General features: G+C 40.1%; 1 protein-coding gene across 2 annotated transcripts in view; it reads left to right on the forward strand.

Annotated features, from left to right (window-relative positions):
• The window catches only part of FER (FER tyrosine kinase), a 728,481-nt gene that overhangs the window by 156,339 nt on the left and 555,418 nt on the right, over positions 1-16,724 (forward strand). The window lies entirely within an intron of this gene.

The following is a 16,724-nucleotide window of genomic DNA, read 5'->3' on the forward strand; positions in this document are numbered from 1 at the left end:
ATTGTTTCAGTCCTTATAGCCTGAAACACTCTATCTGACATCTGATTTCATCAGATCTTAGAGTTTCCTCCCCCATGTGGGGGAGGGTGGGAGGGCTTAATGCCCCTTACCGCTATTGAGCGGTTTGGCCTTCATTTTTTAGGCCCCTGGATGTGTCCTTTTGGGCTTTATCCAACAGCTTGTACAGCATAGCTGTCTAGCATGCGGAAGGTGGCAGTTTGAAACCTGTTGCAGCTCTTGACACCTTGCAGTATATCTAGTTGCAGCTCTTACTCTTGACTATGTTATAAGAGGCCTTTGGGTCTTCTTCCATTGCCTCTGGGTGAGTGGATCTCCTTTTAGGGATCTGTGCTTCCGAGGATGGTTGTTCCCTGCGGGGACTTTTGTTTAGCTTGGGTTTTCCGGAGCTGTGTAGGCTTAGTGCCTTTTCTTCCTTGTGTCCTCTGCTTGTGCAGCTGGTGAAGACTTGTTCTGCTAGTAGGTTTTTTGGACCTTGAGGTATCCCTTGTTTGTCCTGAGGCTCTAAAAGGTATCTTCATACGACTTCTAGCCTTGCTTCTTGGAGCGTTGGACTTTAGCTTGGGGTGGTTCCTACCTTTGGTTGGAGCTTTTGAGTTCTTCTCGCTATCCGGATTCTCTGGCTATGCATCCATACCCTTGTGTCTGACTTTTTAGCCGGTTGGGGTGTTTAGTTCTAGGGTAAGGTTTGCCTGAGCTATTAGGTGCCCAGACCTGTTTTTTCTCCCTGAGACTTCTGGTTGCCGATGCTCTGTTTGGCCTTTTTACTGACCCAGTCTTGGGTGGTTTTGGAATCTTGGATCTCAGGGCTTGTCGGGGTGTTCCACGGTAGTGGGAACTTGGGCTATGTCCTTGCTCTATCTGCCTCACCTGGTTATGGTGGCCAGGTTTTCTGAGTATTTTTTACTCTTTGCCAGAGAGTGGCTTATGTTAGCTGTATGGCTTGAGCCTCAAGGGTGGTTGGTTCATACCCAGCTGCTGGCGCTGGATGTCCAATTTCTGGTGCGCCTTAGGTTTGCATTCCCCTGGTCAGCTTGCCAGTGTTCCCATGGATTCCCTACTCTGCAGGCGAATTGGTTTGCTGTGCCTCTGCTTGGCAAGCAACTTGTAGGGGGGTCCTTTTCTAGGACATCTGTGTTGGGATTTTCACTTCCCATTAGCCAGTGCATTTGGGCCTTGTGGGCAGTTGTTGCCCTTCCGGCATCATCCCTTTTCTTTAGGGGATATTCTCCTCCCTATGGAGATAGTCCTTGCTTGGGGCTTCTCCTGGATGGGAGGCAGAAAGTGGGATTGGTTCCCCCTAGAGTCTTGCTGGCTCCAAGCAGACTTGTTGGGTCTTTCTTTTGATAGATCCTTAGGTCTATGGCCTTGTTGTCTGTTTCAGAGTCGAGTTGTACTTGTGCTCTCTGGGGATGGCTGTGCTATCCTTATGCTCGTTCCTGTATCTGTTTCAGAATTCTTTTGTTTCCTTGTCTTGGATCCCGGAGGCTGGGTTGGTCCAGCTGAGTGTGGGTCTGCAGGTCAGGATGGCCGAGTGGTCTAAGGACCTGCGTTCGAGCAGTCTCCTCTTGATGTGTGAGCTTATTGAGTCTTCCTGTTAGCTTAGTCTGCTAGGGTATAGATTTTCCTTCAACTTGCTCCATTGATTAGAAGAGGGTTTACTCTTCCTTTGGGTTCTGAGAGTATACTCTCCTTCTCGGGGGGGGGCTCGATTTGAGGTTTTTGTGTTCCCCTTTTCAGGGACCTGTGTGTGAGCCCGGCGACTTAGGTTGTCTGGAACGTGCCCTCTGTAAGAGGTTGCTTTGCGGTCTGTTTCTTGCTTGACTGCTTCTTCCTCGCAAGTATCCTCGGTGTTGTCCTGTTGTGGACTCTCTGTTCTCAAACTTGGGGTTTTTCACCTGGGTGTATTACACATTTTTTCATGATCGCATACCTTGGTATTCTATGGCCAGTCACTGGGAGGACTTTGCCTTTTTTCCGTTGCATCCATGCTTGCAGGATATTGGGGAGATGTCTGTTCTGTCTCTGTGCCCGGTCTTATCCTAGGTTTCGCTTGGTATAGGCTTGGCCTCCTTTCCCTGTTTAGGTCCCTTTGGGTCTCTGTGCGCTGGGCTCACTCATGGAGGTGTTCCTTTTTGTATTAGGAGACGATTTGGTTTCCTTGGTTCTCCTTTGCCTTGTCCCCTTGGGGGTTTCTGCTGGTGTCTCCTTCATTTGTGGAGATGAGCGGTGGGGGACTGTTTGTTGGACGATGGTGTCTCCTGGAGGACTGTTGGCTCAGTCGAGTTCATTTGCGGTCTCTAGTTTGGCTTCTGACCTAACTGCGAGTCAGTGTCACTGGGACTTTTCCTCTTAAATTTTCTCAGCTACGGACGAAGCAGGGTTTTTTTATTGGGTAGAGGTACACTCCCGTCTTGGCATTCAGTGTCCTTTATAGCTTGGGTGATGTTTTCCCAAAAGTAATGAATGCAGCTGTGGACTCTTTCCATTTAAGAAGAAAAACATAAATTATGCCTTATTACCTGATAATTTCCTTTTCTTCTGATGGAAAGAGTCCACAGCTCACCACCCGTAATTTTCTATGGGGCGTCCTTATATTTTTCTGGCACCTTTCACCCTGATATTTCTTCTACTGTTCCTTGTTCCTCGGCAGAATGACTGGGGGATGAAGGGAGTGAGAGGAGTATTTAAGCCTTTGGCTGGGTTGTCTTTGCCTCCTCCTGGTGGCCAGTATTTTATTTCCCAAAAGTAATAAATTCAGCTGTGGACTCTTTCCATCAGAAGAAAAGGAAATTATCAGGTAAGCATAATTTGTTTTCTTTCATGTAATTAGCAAGAGTCCATGAGCTAGTGACGTATGGGATATACATTCCTACCAGGAGGGGCAAAGTTTCCCAAACCTCAAAATGCCTATAAATACACCCCTCACCACACCCACAAATCAGTTTTACAAACTTTGCCTCCTATGGAGGTGGTGAAGTAAGTTTGTGCTAGATTCTACGTTGATATGCGCTCCGCAGCAGGTTGGAGCCCGGTTTTCCTCTCAGCGTGCAGTGAATGTCAGAGGGATGTGAGGAGAGTATTGCCTATTTGAATTCAATGATCTCCTTCTACGGGGTCTATTTCATAGGTTCTCTGTTATCGGTCGTAGAGATTCATCTCTTACCTCCCTTTTCAGATCGACGATATACTCTTATATATACCATTACCTCTACTGATTCTCGTTTCAGTACTGGTTTGGCTTTCTACTACATGTAGATGAATGTCCTGGGGTAAGTAAGTCTTATTTTCTGTGACACTCTAAGCTATGGTTGGGCACTTTTATATAAAGTTCTAAATATATGTATTCAAACATTTATTTGCCTTGACTCAGGATGTTCAAACATTCCTTATTTCAGACAGTCAGTTTCATATTTGGGATAATGCATATGAATAAATCAATTTTTTTCTTACCTTAAAATTTGACTTTTTTCCCTGTGGGCTGTTAGGCTCGCGGGGGCTGAAAATGCTTCATTTTATTGCGTCATTCTTGGCGCTGACTTTTTTGGCGCAATTTTTTTTTTTCTGTTTCCGGCGTCAAACGTGTCGCCGGAAGTTACGTCATTTTTTACTTTTTTTTGCGCCAAAAGTGTCGGCATTCCGGATGTGGCGTCATTTTTGCCGCCAAAAGCATTTAGGCACCAAATAATGTGGGCGTCTTTTTTGGCGATAAAAATATGGGCGTCACTATTGTCTCCACATTATTTAAGTCTCAGTATTTATTGCTTCTGGTTGCTAGAAGCTTGTTCAGTGGCATTTTTTCCCATTCCTGAAACTGTCATTTAAGGAATTTGATCAATTTTGCTTTATATGTTGTTTTTTCTATTACATATTGCAAGATGTCCCAGATTGACACTGAGTCAGAAGATACTTCTGGAGAAACGCTGCCTGGTGCTGGATCTACCAAAGATAAGTGTATCTGCTGTAAACTTGTGGTATCTGTTCCTCCAGCTGTTGTTTGTAATGAATGTCATGACAAACTTGTTAATGCAGATAATATTTCCTTTAGTAATGTTACATTACCTGTTGCTGTTCAGTCAACATCTAATACTCAGAGTGTTCCTGTTAACATAAGAGATTTTGTTTCTAAATCCATTAAGAAGGCTATGTCTGTTATTCCTCCTTCTAGTAAACGTAAAAGGTCTTTTAAAACTTCTCATTTTTCAGATGAATTTTTAAATGAACATCATCATTCTGATTCTGATAATGGTTCCTCTGGTTCAGAGGATTCTGTCTCAGAGGTTGATGCTGATAAATCTTCATATTTATTCAAAATGTAATTTATTCGTTCTTTACTTAAAGAAGTCTTAATTGCATTAGAAATAGAGGATTCTGGTCCTCTTGATACTAAATCTAAACGTTTAAATAAGGTTTTTAAATCTCCTGTAGTTATTCCAGAAGTTTTTCCTGTCCCTGATGCTATTTCTGAAGTAATCTCCAGGGAATGGAATAATTTGGGTAATTCATTTACTCCTTCTAAACGTTTTAAGCAATTATATCCTGTGCCATCTGACAGATTAGAGTTTTGGGACAAAATCCCTAAAGTTGATGGGGCTATCTCTACTCTTGCTAAACGTACTACTATTCCTACGGCAGATAGTACTTCCTTTAAGGATCCTTTAGATAGGAAGATTGAATCCTTTCTAAGAAAAGCTTACGTATGTTCAGGTAATCTTCTTAGACCTGCTATATCTTTAGCGGATGTTGCTGCAGCTTCAACTTTTTGGTTAGAAGCTTTAGCGCAACAAGTAACAGATCATAATTCTCATAGCATTGTTAATCTTCTTCAACATGCTAATAACTTTATTTGTGATGCCATCTTTGATATCATTAGAGTTGATGTCAGGTATATGTCTCTAGCTATTTTAGCTAGAAGAGTTTTATGGCTTAAAACTTGGAATGCTGATATGTCTTCTAAGTCAACTTTGCTTTCCCTTTCTTTCCAGGGTAATACATTATTTGGTTCTCAGTTGGATTCTATTATCTCAACTGTTACTGGAGGGAAAGGAACTTTTTTACCACAGGATAAAAAATCTAAAGGTAAATTTAGGTCTAATAATCGTTTTCGTTCCTTTCGTCACAATAAGGAACAAAAGCCTGATCCTTTACCCACAGGAGCGGTATCAGTTTGGAAACCATCTCCAGCCTGGAATAAATCCAAGCCTTTTAGAAAACCAAAGCCAGCTCCCAAGTCCACATGAAGGTGCGGCCCTCATTCCAGCCCAGCTGGTAGGGGGCAGATTACGATTTTTCAAAGAAATTTGGATCAATTCAATTCACAATCTTTGGATTCAGAACATTGTTTCAGAAGGGTACAGAATTGGCTTCAAGATAAGGCCTCCTGCAAAGAGATTTTTTCTTTCCCGTGTCCCAGTAAATCCAGCGAAAGCTCAAGCATTTCTGAAATGTGTTTCAGATCTAGAGTTGGCTGGAGTAATTATGCCAGTTCTGGAACAGGGGCTGGGGTTTTATTCAAATCTCTTCATTGTACCAAAGAAGGAGAATTCCTTCAGACCAGTTCTGGATCTAAAAATATTGAATCGTTATGTAAGGATACCAACATTCAAAATGGTAACTATAAGGACTATCCTGCCTTTTGTTCAGCAAGGGCATTATATGTCCACAATAGATTTACAGGATGCATATCTGCATATTCCGATTCATCCAGATCACTATCAGTTTCTGAGATTCTCTTTCCTAGACAAGCATTACCAGTTTGTGGCTCTGCCGTTTGGCCTAGCAACAGCTCCAAGAATTTTTACAAAGGTTCTCGGTGCCCTTCTGTCTGTAATCAGAGAACAGGGTATTGTGGTATTTCCTTATTTGGACGATATCTTGGTACTTGCTCAGTCTTCACATGTAGCAGAATCTCATACGAATCGACTTGTGTTGTTTCTTCAAGATCATGGTTGGAGGATCAATTTACCGAAAAGTTCATTGATTCCTCAGACAAGGGTAACCTTTTTAGGTTTCCAGATAGATTCAGTGTCCATGACTCTGTCTCTGACAGACAAGAGACGTCTAAAATTGATCTCAGCTTGTCGAAACCTTCAATCACAATTATTCCCTTCGGTAGCCTTATGCATAGAAATTCTAGGTCTTATGACTGCTGCATCGGACGCGATCCCCTTTGCTCGTTTTCACATGCGACCTCTTCAGCTCTGTATGCTGAACCAGTGGTGCAGGGATTACACAAAGATATCTCAATTAATATCTTTAAAACCGATTGTACGACAATCTCTGACGTGGTGGACAGATCACCATCGTTTAGTTCAGGGGGCTTCTTTTGTTCTTCCGACCTGGACTGTAATTTCAACAGATGCAAGTCTGACAGGTTGGGGAGCTGTTTGGGGGTCTCTGACAGCACAAGGGGTTTGGGATTCTCAGGAGGTGAGATTACCAATCAATATTTTGGAACTCCGTGCAATTTTCAGAGCTCTTCAGTCATGGCGTCTTCTAAAGAGAGAATCGTTCATTTGTTTTCAGACAGACAATGTCACAACTGTGGCATACATCAATCATCAAGGAGGGACTCACAGTCCTCTGGCTATGAAAGAAGTATCTCGAATACTGGTATGGGCGGAATCCAGCTCCTGTCTAGTTTCTGCGGTTCATATCCCAGGTATAGACAATTGGGAAGCGGATTATCTCAGTCGCCAAACGTTACATCCGGGCGAATGGTCTCTTCACCCAGAGGTATTTCTTCAGATTGTTCAAATGTGGGGACTTCCAGAAATAGATCTGATGGCTTCTCATCTAAACAAGAAACTTCCCAGGTATCTGTCCAGATCCAGGGATCCTCAGGCGGAAGCAGTGGATGCATTGTCACTTCCTTGGAAGTATCATCCTGCCTATCTCTTTCCGCCTCTAGTTCTTCTTCCAAGAGTAATCTCCAAGATTCTGAAGGAATGCTCGTTTGTTCTACTGGTGGCTCCAGCATGGCCTCACAGGTTTTGGTATGCGGATCTTGTCCGGATGGCCTCTTGCCAACCGTGGACTCTTCCGTTAAGACCAGACCTTCTGTCGCAAGGTCCTTTTTTCCATCAGGATCTCAAATCCTTAAATTTAAAGGTATGGAGATTGAACGCTTGATTCTTAGTCAAAGAGGTTTCTCTGACTCTGTGATTAATACTATGTTACAGGCTCGTAAATCTGTATCTAGAAAGATATATTATAGAGTCTGGAAGACTTACATTTCTTGGTGTCTTTCTCATCATTTTTCCTGGCATTCTTTTAGAATTCCGAGAATTTTACAGTTTCTTTAGGATGGTTTGGATAAAGGTTTGTCTGCAAGTTCCTTGAAAGGACAAATATCTGCTCTTTCTGTTCTTTTTCACAGAAAGATTGCTAATCTTCCTGATATTCATTGTTTTGTACAAGCTTTGGTTCGTATAAAACCTGTCATTAAGTCAATCTCTCCTCCTTGGAGTTTGAATTTGGTTCTGAGGGCTCTTCAGGCTCCTCCGTTTGAACCTATGCATTCATTGGACATTAAATTACTTTCTTGGAAAGTTTTGTTTCTTTTGGCCGTCTCTTCTGCTAGAAGAGTTTCTGAATTATCTGCTCTTTCTTGTGAGTCTCCTTTTCTGATTTTTCATCAGGATAAGGCGGTGTTGCGAACTTCTTTTAAATTTTTACCTAAGGTTGTGAATTCTAACAACATTAGTAGAGAAATTGTGGTTCCTTCATTGTGTCCTAATCCTAAGAATTCTAAGGAGAGATCATTGCATTCTTTGGATGTAGTTAGAGCTTTGAAATATTATGTTGAAGCTACTAAGAATTTCCGAAAGACTTCTAGTCTATTTGTTATCTTTTCCGGTTCTAGGAAAGGTCAGAAGGCCTCTGCCATTTCTTTGGCATCTTGGTTGAAATCTTTAATTCATCATGCTTATGTCGAGTCGGGTAAAACTCTGCCTCAAAGGATTACAGCTCATTCTACTAGGTCAGTTTCTACTTCCTGGGCGTTTAGGAATGAAGCTTCGGTTGATCAGATTTGCAAAGCAGCAACTTGGTCTTCTTTGCATACTTTTACTAAATTCTACCATTTTGATGTGGTTTCTTCTTCTGAAGCAGTTTTTGGTAGAAAGTACTTCAGGCAGCTGTTTCAGTTTGATTCTTCTGCTTATAATTTCAGTTTTTTTCTTTATAAGATTTAAACTTTATTTTGGGTGTGGATTATTTTCAGCGGAATTGGCTGTCTTTATTTTATCCCTCCCTCTCTAGTGACTCTTGCGTGGAAGATCCACATCTTGGGTAGTCATTATCCCATACGTCACTAGCTCATGGACTCTTGCTAATTACATGAAAGAAAACATAATTTATGTAAGAACTTACCTGATAAATTCATTTCTTTCATATTAGCAAGAGTCCATGAGGCCCACCCTTTTTGTGGTGGTTATGATTTTTTTGTATAAAGCACAATTATTCCAATTCCTTATTTTTTATGCTTTCGCACTTTTTTCTTATCACCCCACTTCTTGGCTATGCGTTAAACTGATTTGTGGGTGTGGTGAGGGGTGTATTTATAGGCATTTTGAGGTTTGGGAAACTTTGCCCCTCCTGGTAGGAATGTATATCCCATACGTCACTAGCTCATGGACTCTTGCTAATATGAAAGAAATGAATTTATCAGGTAAGTTCTTACATAAATTATGTTATTTATTATTATTATAGGTTATTTGTAGAGCGCCAACAGATTAATTCACAAAAATATATACCTGATGAGGTTCAAAGATCCCCAAGTAAATGTACGACAGGGCAAGGAGAAGTGATAAACAAACATAATTCTAAAACTGACTATATCTTAAGAGCTGTAACCATGAAAGTGAAAGGAAGAGTAGACCAGTCCCAACATGGTTCTTTTAGGGAAAGTGTGACAGTCATAAATAGATAGAAATCTCTCCGATATTTGGAGACCATACAATAAGAAGTAATAGGCATGTTACATTCATTAGATTGCTGTGGAGCTAAAACTTGTGGGACGTCACATCCAAAGTGGAGACATTAAGTATGCAAGCTAATAAGGTTCTTGAATACCTGAAAAGTCAACTGTTTTTAGTTATTTGGAAGCTTCTTTAAAGTGAATGTAAATTTTGATGAACCAGTGCCCCATTTTTTTTTTTTTTTATTTTTTTTTTTATTTACAGAAAAGAGATATATCAATATAATGTACCCACCCCCCGCCACGCAGGGAAGGGAGGAGTACAGATACTAAACACAAATAGAAATAACACATCAGATACATACAAGTCATACAAAAATCTAAATGTTTCATATGTCATTCTGAAACCATCTTATCTCATATCTCTTTCTTGAATTTCTATAAACATTGTTTAAGTTCTATCAACAGAGAAAAGTAAAAGATCCTTCAAACCAAACAAGATGTGTATCAAACATCTGAGTATACTTATTTATTAACCACAGAGTAGAAGGCAAAAATAAAAAATGCAAAAAAAAAAAGAAAAAAAGGGGTTATAGAATATTTCCCTACCTCTCCCCCTCATCTCCAAAATTATCAGCAGTTTGGTTATTTCTACCAGATCCCCAGTAAGATCAGTTCTGTGTCTTTAAAGGGATAGATTATGTACTCAATCTAACTCGGGGGGAGGGCTTCGATAAATTGGGCCAATTTAGAAAAGAAACTCCTAATATCGTTATCATTTTGTAGGTTTGTATCAAGTTGTTCAATAATACATTACTTCTTTAACCCCTTAGTGACCAGAGCACTTTTCCATTTTCTGTCCGTTTGGGACCAAGGCTATTTTTACATTTCTGTGGTGTTTGTGTTTAGCTGTAATTTTCCTCTTACTCATTTACTGTACCCACACATATTATATACCGTTTTTCTCGCCATTAAATGGACTTTCTAAAGATACCATTATTTTCATCATATCTTATAATTTACTATAAAAAAAATATAAAATTTGAGGAAAAAATGGAAAAAAACACACTTTTTCTAACTTTGACCCCCAAAACCTGTTACACATCTACAACCACCAAAAAACACCCATGCTAAATAGTTTCCAAATTTTGTCCTGAGTTTAGAAATACCCAATGTTTACATGTTCTTTGCTTTTTTTGTAAGTTATAGGGCAATAAATACAAGAAGCACTTTGCTATTTCCAAACCACTTTTTTTCAAACTTAGCGCTAGTTACATTGGAACACTGATATCTTCCAGGAATCCCTGAATATCCCTTGACATGTATATATTTTTTTTTAGAAGACATCCCAAAGTATTGATCTAGGCCCATTTTGGTATATTTCATGCCACCATTTCACCGCCAAATGCGATCAAATAAAAAAAATTGTTCACTTTTTCACACATTTTGTTACAAACTTTAGGTTTCTCACTGAATTTATTTACAAACAGCTCGTGCAATTATGACACAAATGGTTGTAAATGCTTCTCTGGAATCCCTTTTTTCATAAATAGCAGACATATATGGATTTGGTGTTGCTTTTTGGTAATTAGAAGGCCGCTAAATGCCACTGCGCACCACACGTGTATTATGCCCAGCAATGAAGGGGTTAATTAGGGAGCATGTAGGGAGCTTGTAGGGTTAATTTTAGCTTTATTGTAGTGTAGTAGACAACCCTAAGTATTGATCTAGGCCCATTTTGGTATATTTCATGCCACCATTTCAACGCCAAATGCGATTAAATAAAAAAAAAAGTAAAATTTTTCACAATTTTAGGTTTCTCACTGAAATCATTTACAAACAGCTTGTGCAATTATGGCACAAATGGTTGTAAATGCTTCTCTGGGATCCCCTTTGTTGAGAAATAGCAGACATACATGGCTTTGGCGTTGCTTTTTGGTAATTAGAAGGCCGCTAAATGCCGCTGCGCATCACATGTGTATTATGGCTAGCAGTGAAGGGGTTAATTAGGTAGCATGTAGGGAGCTTGCAGGGTTAATTTTAGCTTTAGTGTAGAGATCAGCCTCCCACCTGACACATTACACCCCCTGATCCCTCCCAAACAGCTCTCTTCCCTCCCCCACCCCACAATTGTCCCCGCCATGTTAAGTACTGGCAGAAAGTCTGCCAGTACTAAAAAAAAAGCTATCCTTGATAAAAAATAAATAAAAAAAAAAGGCATACTTACATATGCTGCTCTGGAGGATCCCCCCTTAGCCACCAACCTCCCTGATACCCCCCAAACAGCTCTTTACCCATCCCCCTCTAACTTATTAGTAGCCATCTTTGGTACTGGCAGCTGTCTGCCAGTACCCAGTTTATAGTAAAATATGTTTTTATTTTTATTTTTTTAATGATTTTCTGTAGTGTAGCTTGCCCCCCCCCCAAAAGACCAACCCACCACCCCTCCCAGATCTCTTAGATTCACATATATGTAAATAAATTTGGCAATCACTGCCACTTTAATCCCATCACTTTTCTGTAGTGTAGCGGTTCCCACCCGCTTCCTACCCCTGCGCGCGCCCGCGCGCGCACCCTCGTGCACGCGCACGCGCCCGGCGTTCCCGCCCACGATCCCGCCCCCCTCCACATGATACAGCCCATCGATGGCCGCCCACCCGCCTCCCAGACTGGCTCCCACCCACCAACGAAACCGGCCATCGATGTCCGGTACAGAGAGGGCCACAGAGTGGCTCTCTCTGCATCGGATGGCCAAGGGGGGTTATTGCAGGATGCCTCGATGTTGAGGCATCACTGCAATAACCGGAAAGCAGCTGGAAGCGAGCAGGATCGCTTCCAGCTGCTTTCCAGACCAAGGACGTACGCCACACGTCCTCGGTCATTAAGTGTATTTTTTTAGAGGACGTGTGGCGTACGTCCTTGGTCGTTAAGGGGTTAAGCAGTTTCTAACTTCAGTAATACTTGGAGTAGTTTTTGTTTTCCATTTTTTTTAGTATCAAGTATCTGACCGCTAGGATAACCATATTTATAATTTTATTGTTGTTATGTGTTGTAGCAAGGTTATCAGCGAAGAAGACTATCTTCTTAGGGGAGAATTTAAAAGGGGGGACCTTGACTATATTGTTAAGCCAATATTGTACTTTGAGCCAAAAGTTATGAATTTTTGGGCAGTCCCACATCATATGCAGGAGACTGGCAGCCTTAAATGCACATTTTGGACATTTATTAAACCCTGTATTCCTACACTTGAGGCCCTTTTCTGGGGTAAAATAAGTCATATGAAGGAGCCTTATATGCGACTCCCTCCAGGTAGCAGAAAGAGTAACTCGAGAGACCTCATGAATCGAGTAAATAAGAAGAGCTGGGTCTAATGAATCCTGGCAAAATAATAAAGACCACTTAAGGTAAAGTTGTTCTATTGTGTCGGGGGCCTTTAAATGAGATCAGGAGTTGATAGATAAATGAAATAGATGTAAACCCATTTTTGACTAAAATTAACCAATTTTCCACCTGTCCCAGTGACCAATCCCAACCGTGATCCATGGAAAAATGTCTCGCCTGTAAATACGCAAAAAAGTTTTGATTAGGAATATGGAATTCCTGCTTAAGGGAGTCAAATGTCTTGATGCATTTCCTTTCAAAGTCCAAAAGTTGCTCAACCTTTACCAGACCTAACGTTGCCCAATTGGAGAATACAGTAGACTGGATTCCTGCTGGAAATTGGGGATTATTCATTATTGGGGTATATCTTGAGATCTCAGGCTTAATATGAAGAGAGAGACAAATTTTTCTCCACATACAGATTGGATTAAATATAGATCTGTTCCTTTTTACTTCTGCAGGTATTGTTTTACCATTACAATGAATCAGGGCTTTTAGTGAAAATGGGTATACTATATTACTCTCTAGTTCTCCATTCGTAATGTAGTTGCTGTTGGTGAGCCAATCTGCTACAACTCGAGCGAGAAATACTTGGTTATATAACCGGAGATCAGGAAGAGATAGTCCTCCTAGATTTCTGGGTAGAGCTAGTCTAGCTAATTAAAGTGATGGTAAACTCACTATAATGACAGTTATTTCCTAAAGCTTTTATTACACATATACTTTGTATACTCTAATTTCTTTACTAATCAATGTTTAAGACAGAGTAAATTACTTTTTTTATTTGCAGGATTGCCTGTCCCTGGCCGCCTCCGTGTAAAAAATACTGATTGTGAAATTTGATTGACATATGGCACATCCAATAACAGATGCACCATACGCCCTATGTATTTGATCTTCAGCACGCTCCCGTGCCGCTGCTTTGAGGGCTCTGAATTAGCAATGCACACTGCGCAAGTGCAGTTATCAGATGAGCTGACAGCGGCCTCATGTAAACAAACTGTTATGTGAGGGATATGCACATCTATATGTGAGGGATATGCACATCTATATGTGAGGGATATGCAGCTTTGGTGCAGCTTTGGAGGATTGTATGAGATCTCGTGTTTTTTTAAAGCAAAAAGTTATCAGGCACTGAAGAATTATAGGAAGTGAAATATCCCCTATTTATAGTGTTCTAGATTGTGAAGAGTATTTACTAATTATCAAGGGGTGTGACATCTATATGTGAGGGATATGCAGTTATTCCCACTATGAGCTTAGCTTTGATCCTACCACAAGGCATGCCCGGACAATGCATAACCTGCACCAAGCTAAACAAGCCACACTCACCGTTAGTTCTACCTCCCTGAGCGGGAGAGCTGCGTCTGTTATCAGACGAGCCGACAGCGGCCTCATGTAAACAGTCTGTTTACATGAGGCCGCTGTCGGCTCATCTGATAACTGCACTTGCGCAGTGTGCATTGCTAATTCAGAGTCCTCAAAGCAGCGGCACGGGAGCGTGCTGAAGATCAAATACATAGGGCGTATGGTGCATCTGCTATTGGATGCGCCATATGTCAATCAAATTTCACAATCAGTATTTTTTACACGGAGGCGGCCAGGGACAGGCAATCCTGCAAATAAAAAAAGTAATTTACTCTGTCTTAAACATTGATTAGTAAAGAAATAAGAATATACAAGGTATATTTGAAATAAAAGCTTTAGGAAATAGCATTGTCATTATAGTGAGTTTACCATCACTTTAAATTCTCGGTTTTCTGTTCTGCCAGATAAATGTTCGTAATACAGTGTTAAATGATATGACATCCTTTGCTCTAAGAAGCAATGGGGTGTTCTGAAGGACATATAGGATTTTGGGGAGAAGAACCATTTTATAAAGAGCTATGCTCCCGGACAACGAGAGGGGAAGATTTTGCCAATTTTTTAAGGTTTCTTTTATATTAGTCAAAACCGGAGATATATTCAATGCATACCAATTGTCTGGATTAGATGATATCCAAATACCTAGATATTTAAATGAATCCCTTACTATATTAAAAGGAATAGATGTTAAAGAGTCCTGAGTTTGTCTAAGCCAGAGCATCTCTGACTTCGCAGCATTTACAGTATAGCCTGAAAATGATCCAAATTTTTGAATTATAGAGAGAAGTTTTGGTATATTTCTAGAGGTATTTGATAAATAAACCAATACATCGTCAGTGTAGAGGGCAATTTGCAATATTTTTTTATTAATCTTGATTCCATCTAATTGTTGCCTAATCTGAATCGCGAGGGGTTCAATAGCTAAGTCAGATAGAAGCGGGGAGAGAGGACAGCCCTGTCTCGTTAATAATCCTAATAAAAATAGGGGCACTTTCATTCATCAAATTTTATATTTCACTGGTTTTGTTAAAATGCTTACCTTTTCTTTGTGAAAGCGCTCCAGCACTTCCCCCGCCTGTCGCATGCCTCTTCCGACGTCAGAAATGACGATCCCAGCCTTCCTCCAATCACGGTGTTTCTTTAGGCAAAGATTCCCCCGGGGTGGGGGGGGAAGCCGTGATTGGAGGATGCCGGAACCGTCATTGCTGATTTATGAAGAGGCTTGAGATGGGCTGGAGAAGCGCTGGAGCGGCTTTCAAGAAGAAAAGGTAAGTATTTTAAAAAAAACAGTGAGTGAAATTTAAATGGGAAAAAGATTGTGGGAAGCGCCTAAAGGCAGTCTGTTCACAATTTAGACCGTTTCAAAGTGAAAAAATATTAATGTAAACACAGTAACTGTATTTACATTGCAACTATATTAATACAAGAAAGTTCATAATCCTGCTTGCTGTTGTAACAATAATTTATTTGTGCACAAGACACTAAATGGAAGATAATCTTTACAATAAACTTTAAAATCTAAAGACACCAGTGTCAAATACGTCAACCTTGACTACAGTCTAAAAATAAATCATTAACTGCTGGTACATAGTTAAAAAGGTAATATTTAATATTGTTACTCTTATTTGTTCAATAAAAATTCAATAGTATGTGGTAGTAATTTTCCGTTTTGTATAGATTCTGATACAATGTGTATATTCTGACACAATGTGTATTAAATTACTGCACACAGTAATTCATCCTTTAAAACATAATGTTCTTTGTAAATGTTCACATCAATTATTCTATGCAGTAAGTTGATTCTTACAATTTGATAGAAAACCTCTGCATTTGTTTAGTAATTTGTCCACTCATTAATTTAAGTCAGGGGTTTGTTCATATGGCCCAATAAGATTTCAAAACTAGAGTAGAGAATACCTCTTTAGTTACTCCATTCACCATGTAGTAAGTGGTGCCTGCAGGTTTTCGTGTGTTCTGACCTCAACACTTCACTCGGTGTGATCCTCCGATATTCTCTGGCACCGCTTGTCAGTGGTTCACGTAGTTTGAAGCGGACAACTGGATTCGCCCGGGATTTCTTTCACCACCAATCAGCTTCTTGCTTTCCAAGTCTTTTAGAGCGCACACTTTTTGAATGAACTTCTTGGTAAAAATTACTCCTACCGCTCAACCTGTACACTTAGGTTGTTTATCAGTGTACCAAGCAGTCTCTCTTTTGCTGGTATTGCGGTTATGGGAGTGTAGGCAACTGATGATTTTTCAGGCACTTTTGAACTACTTTTAGATTCAATCCACAATTATTGGAGCTCTGGACAAGGTATCAACGCGTATCGGCTCCCAAAGAGCCTTTGTAAAGAGCCAGTTGTCCGCTTCAACCTACGTGAACCACTGATAAGCGGTGCCAGAGAATATTGGAGGATCACACCGAGTGAAGTGTTGAGGTCAGAGCACACGAAAACCTGCAGGCACCATTTACTACATGGTGAATGGAGTAACTATTTGGAAACAAAATAAAGAGGTGTTATGTACTGTATTTTTTAAATCTTAGTGGGCCATATGAACAAACCTCTGACTTAAATTAACGAGTGGACACATTACTAAACAAATGCAGAGGTTTTCTATCAAATTGTAAGAATCACCTTGCATAGAATATTTGATGTGAACATTTACAAAAAACATTATGTTTTAAAGGATGAATTACTTTGTGCGGCAATTTAATACACGTTTTGCCAGAATATACACATTGTATCAGAATCTATACAAAACGGAAAATTACTGCCACATATTATTGAATTTTTATTGAATAAATAAGGTTAACAATATTAAATATTGAATATTACCTTTTTAACTATGTACCAGCCGTTAATGATTTATTTTTAGACTTTAATGATTCTTTAATGATTTATTTTTAGACTTTAGTCAAGGTTGACGTATTTGACACTGGTGTCTTTAGATTTTAAAGTTTATTGTATAGATTATCTTCCATTTAGTGTGTTGTGCACAAATAAATTATTGTTACAACAGCAAGCAGGATTATGAA

Source organism: Bombina bombina, chromosome 2 (assembly GCF_027579735.1).
Source record: "Bombina bombina isolate aBomBom1 chromosome 2, aBomBom1.pri, whole genome shotgun sequence".
NCBI lineage: Eukaryota > Metazoa > Chordata > Amphibia > Anura > Bombinatoridae > Bombina > Bombina bombina.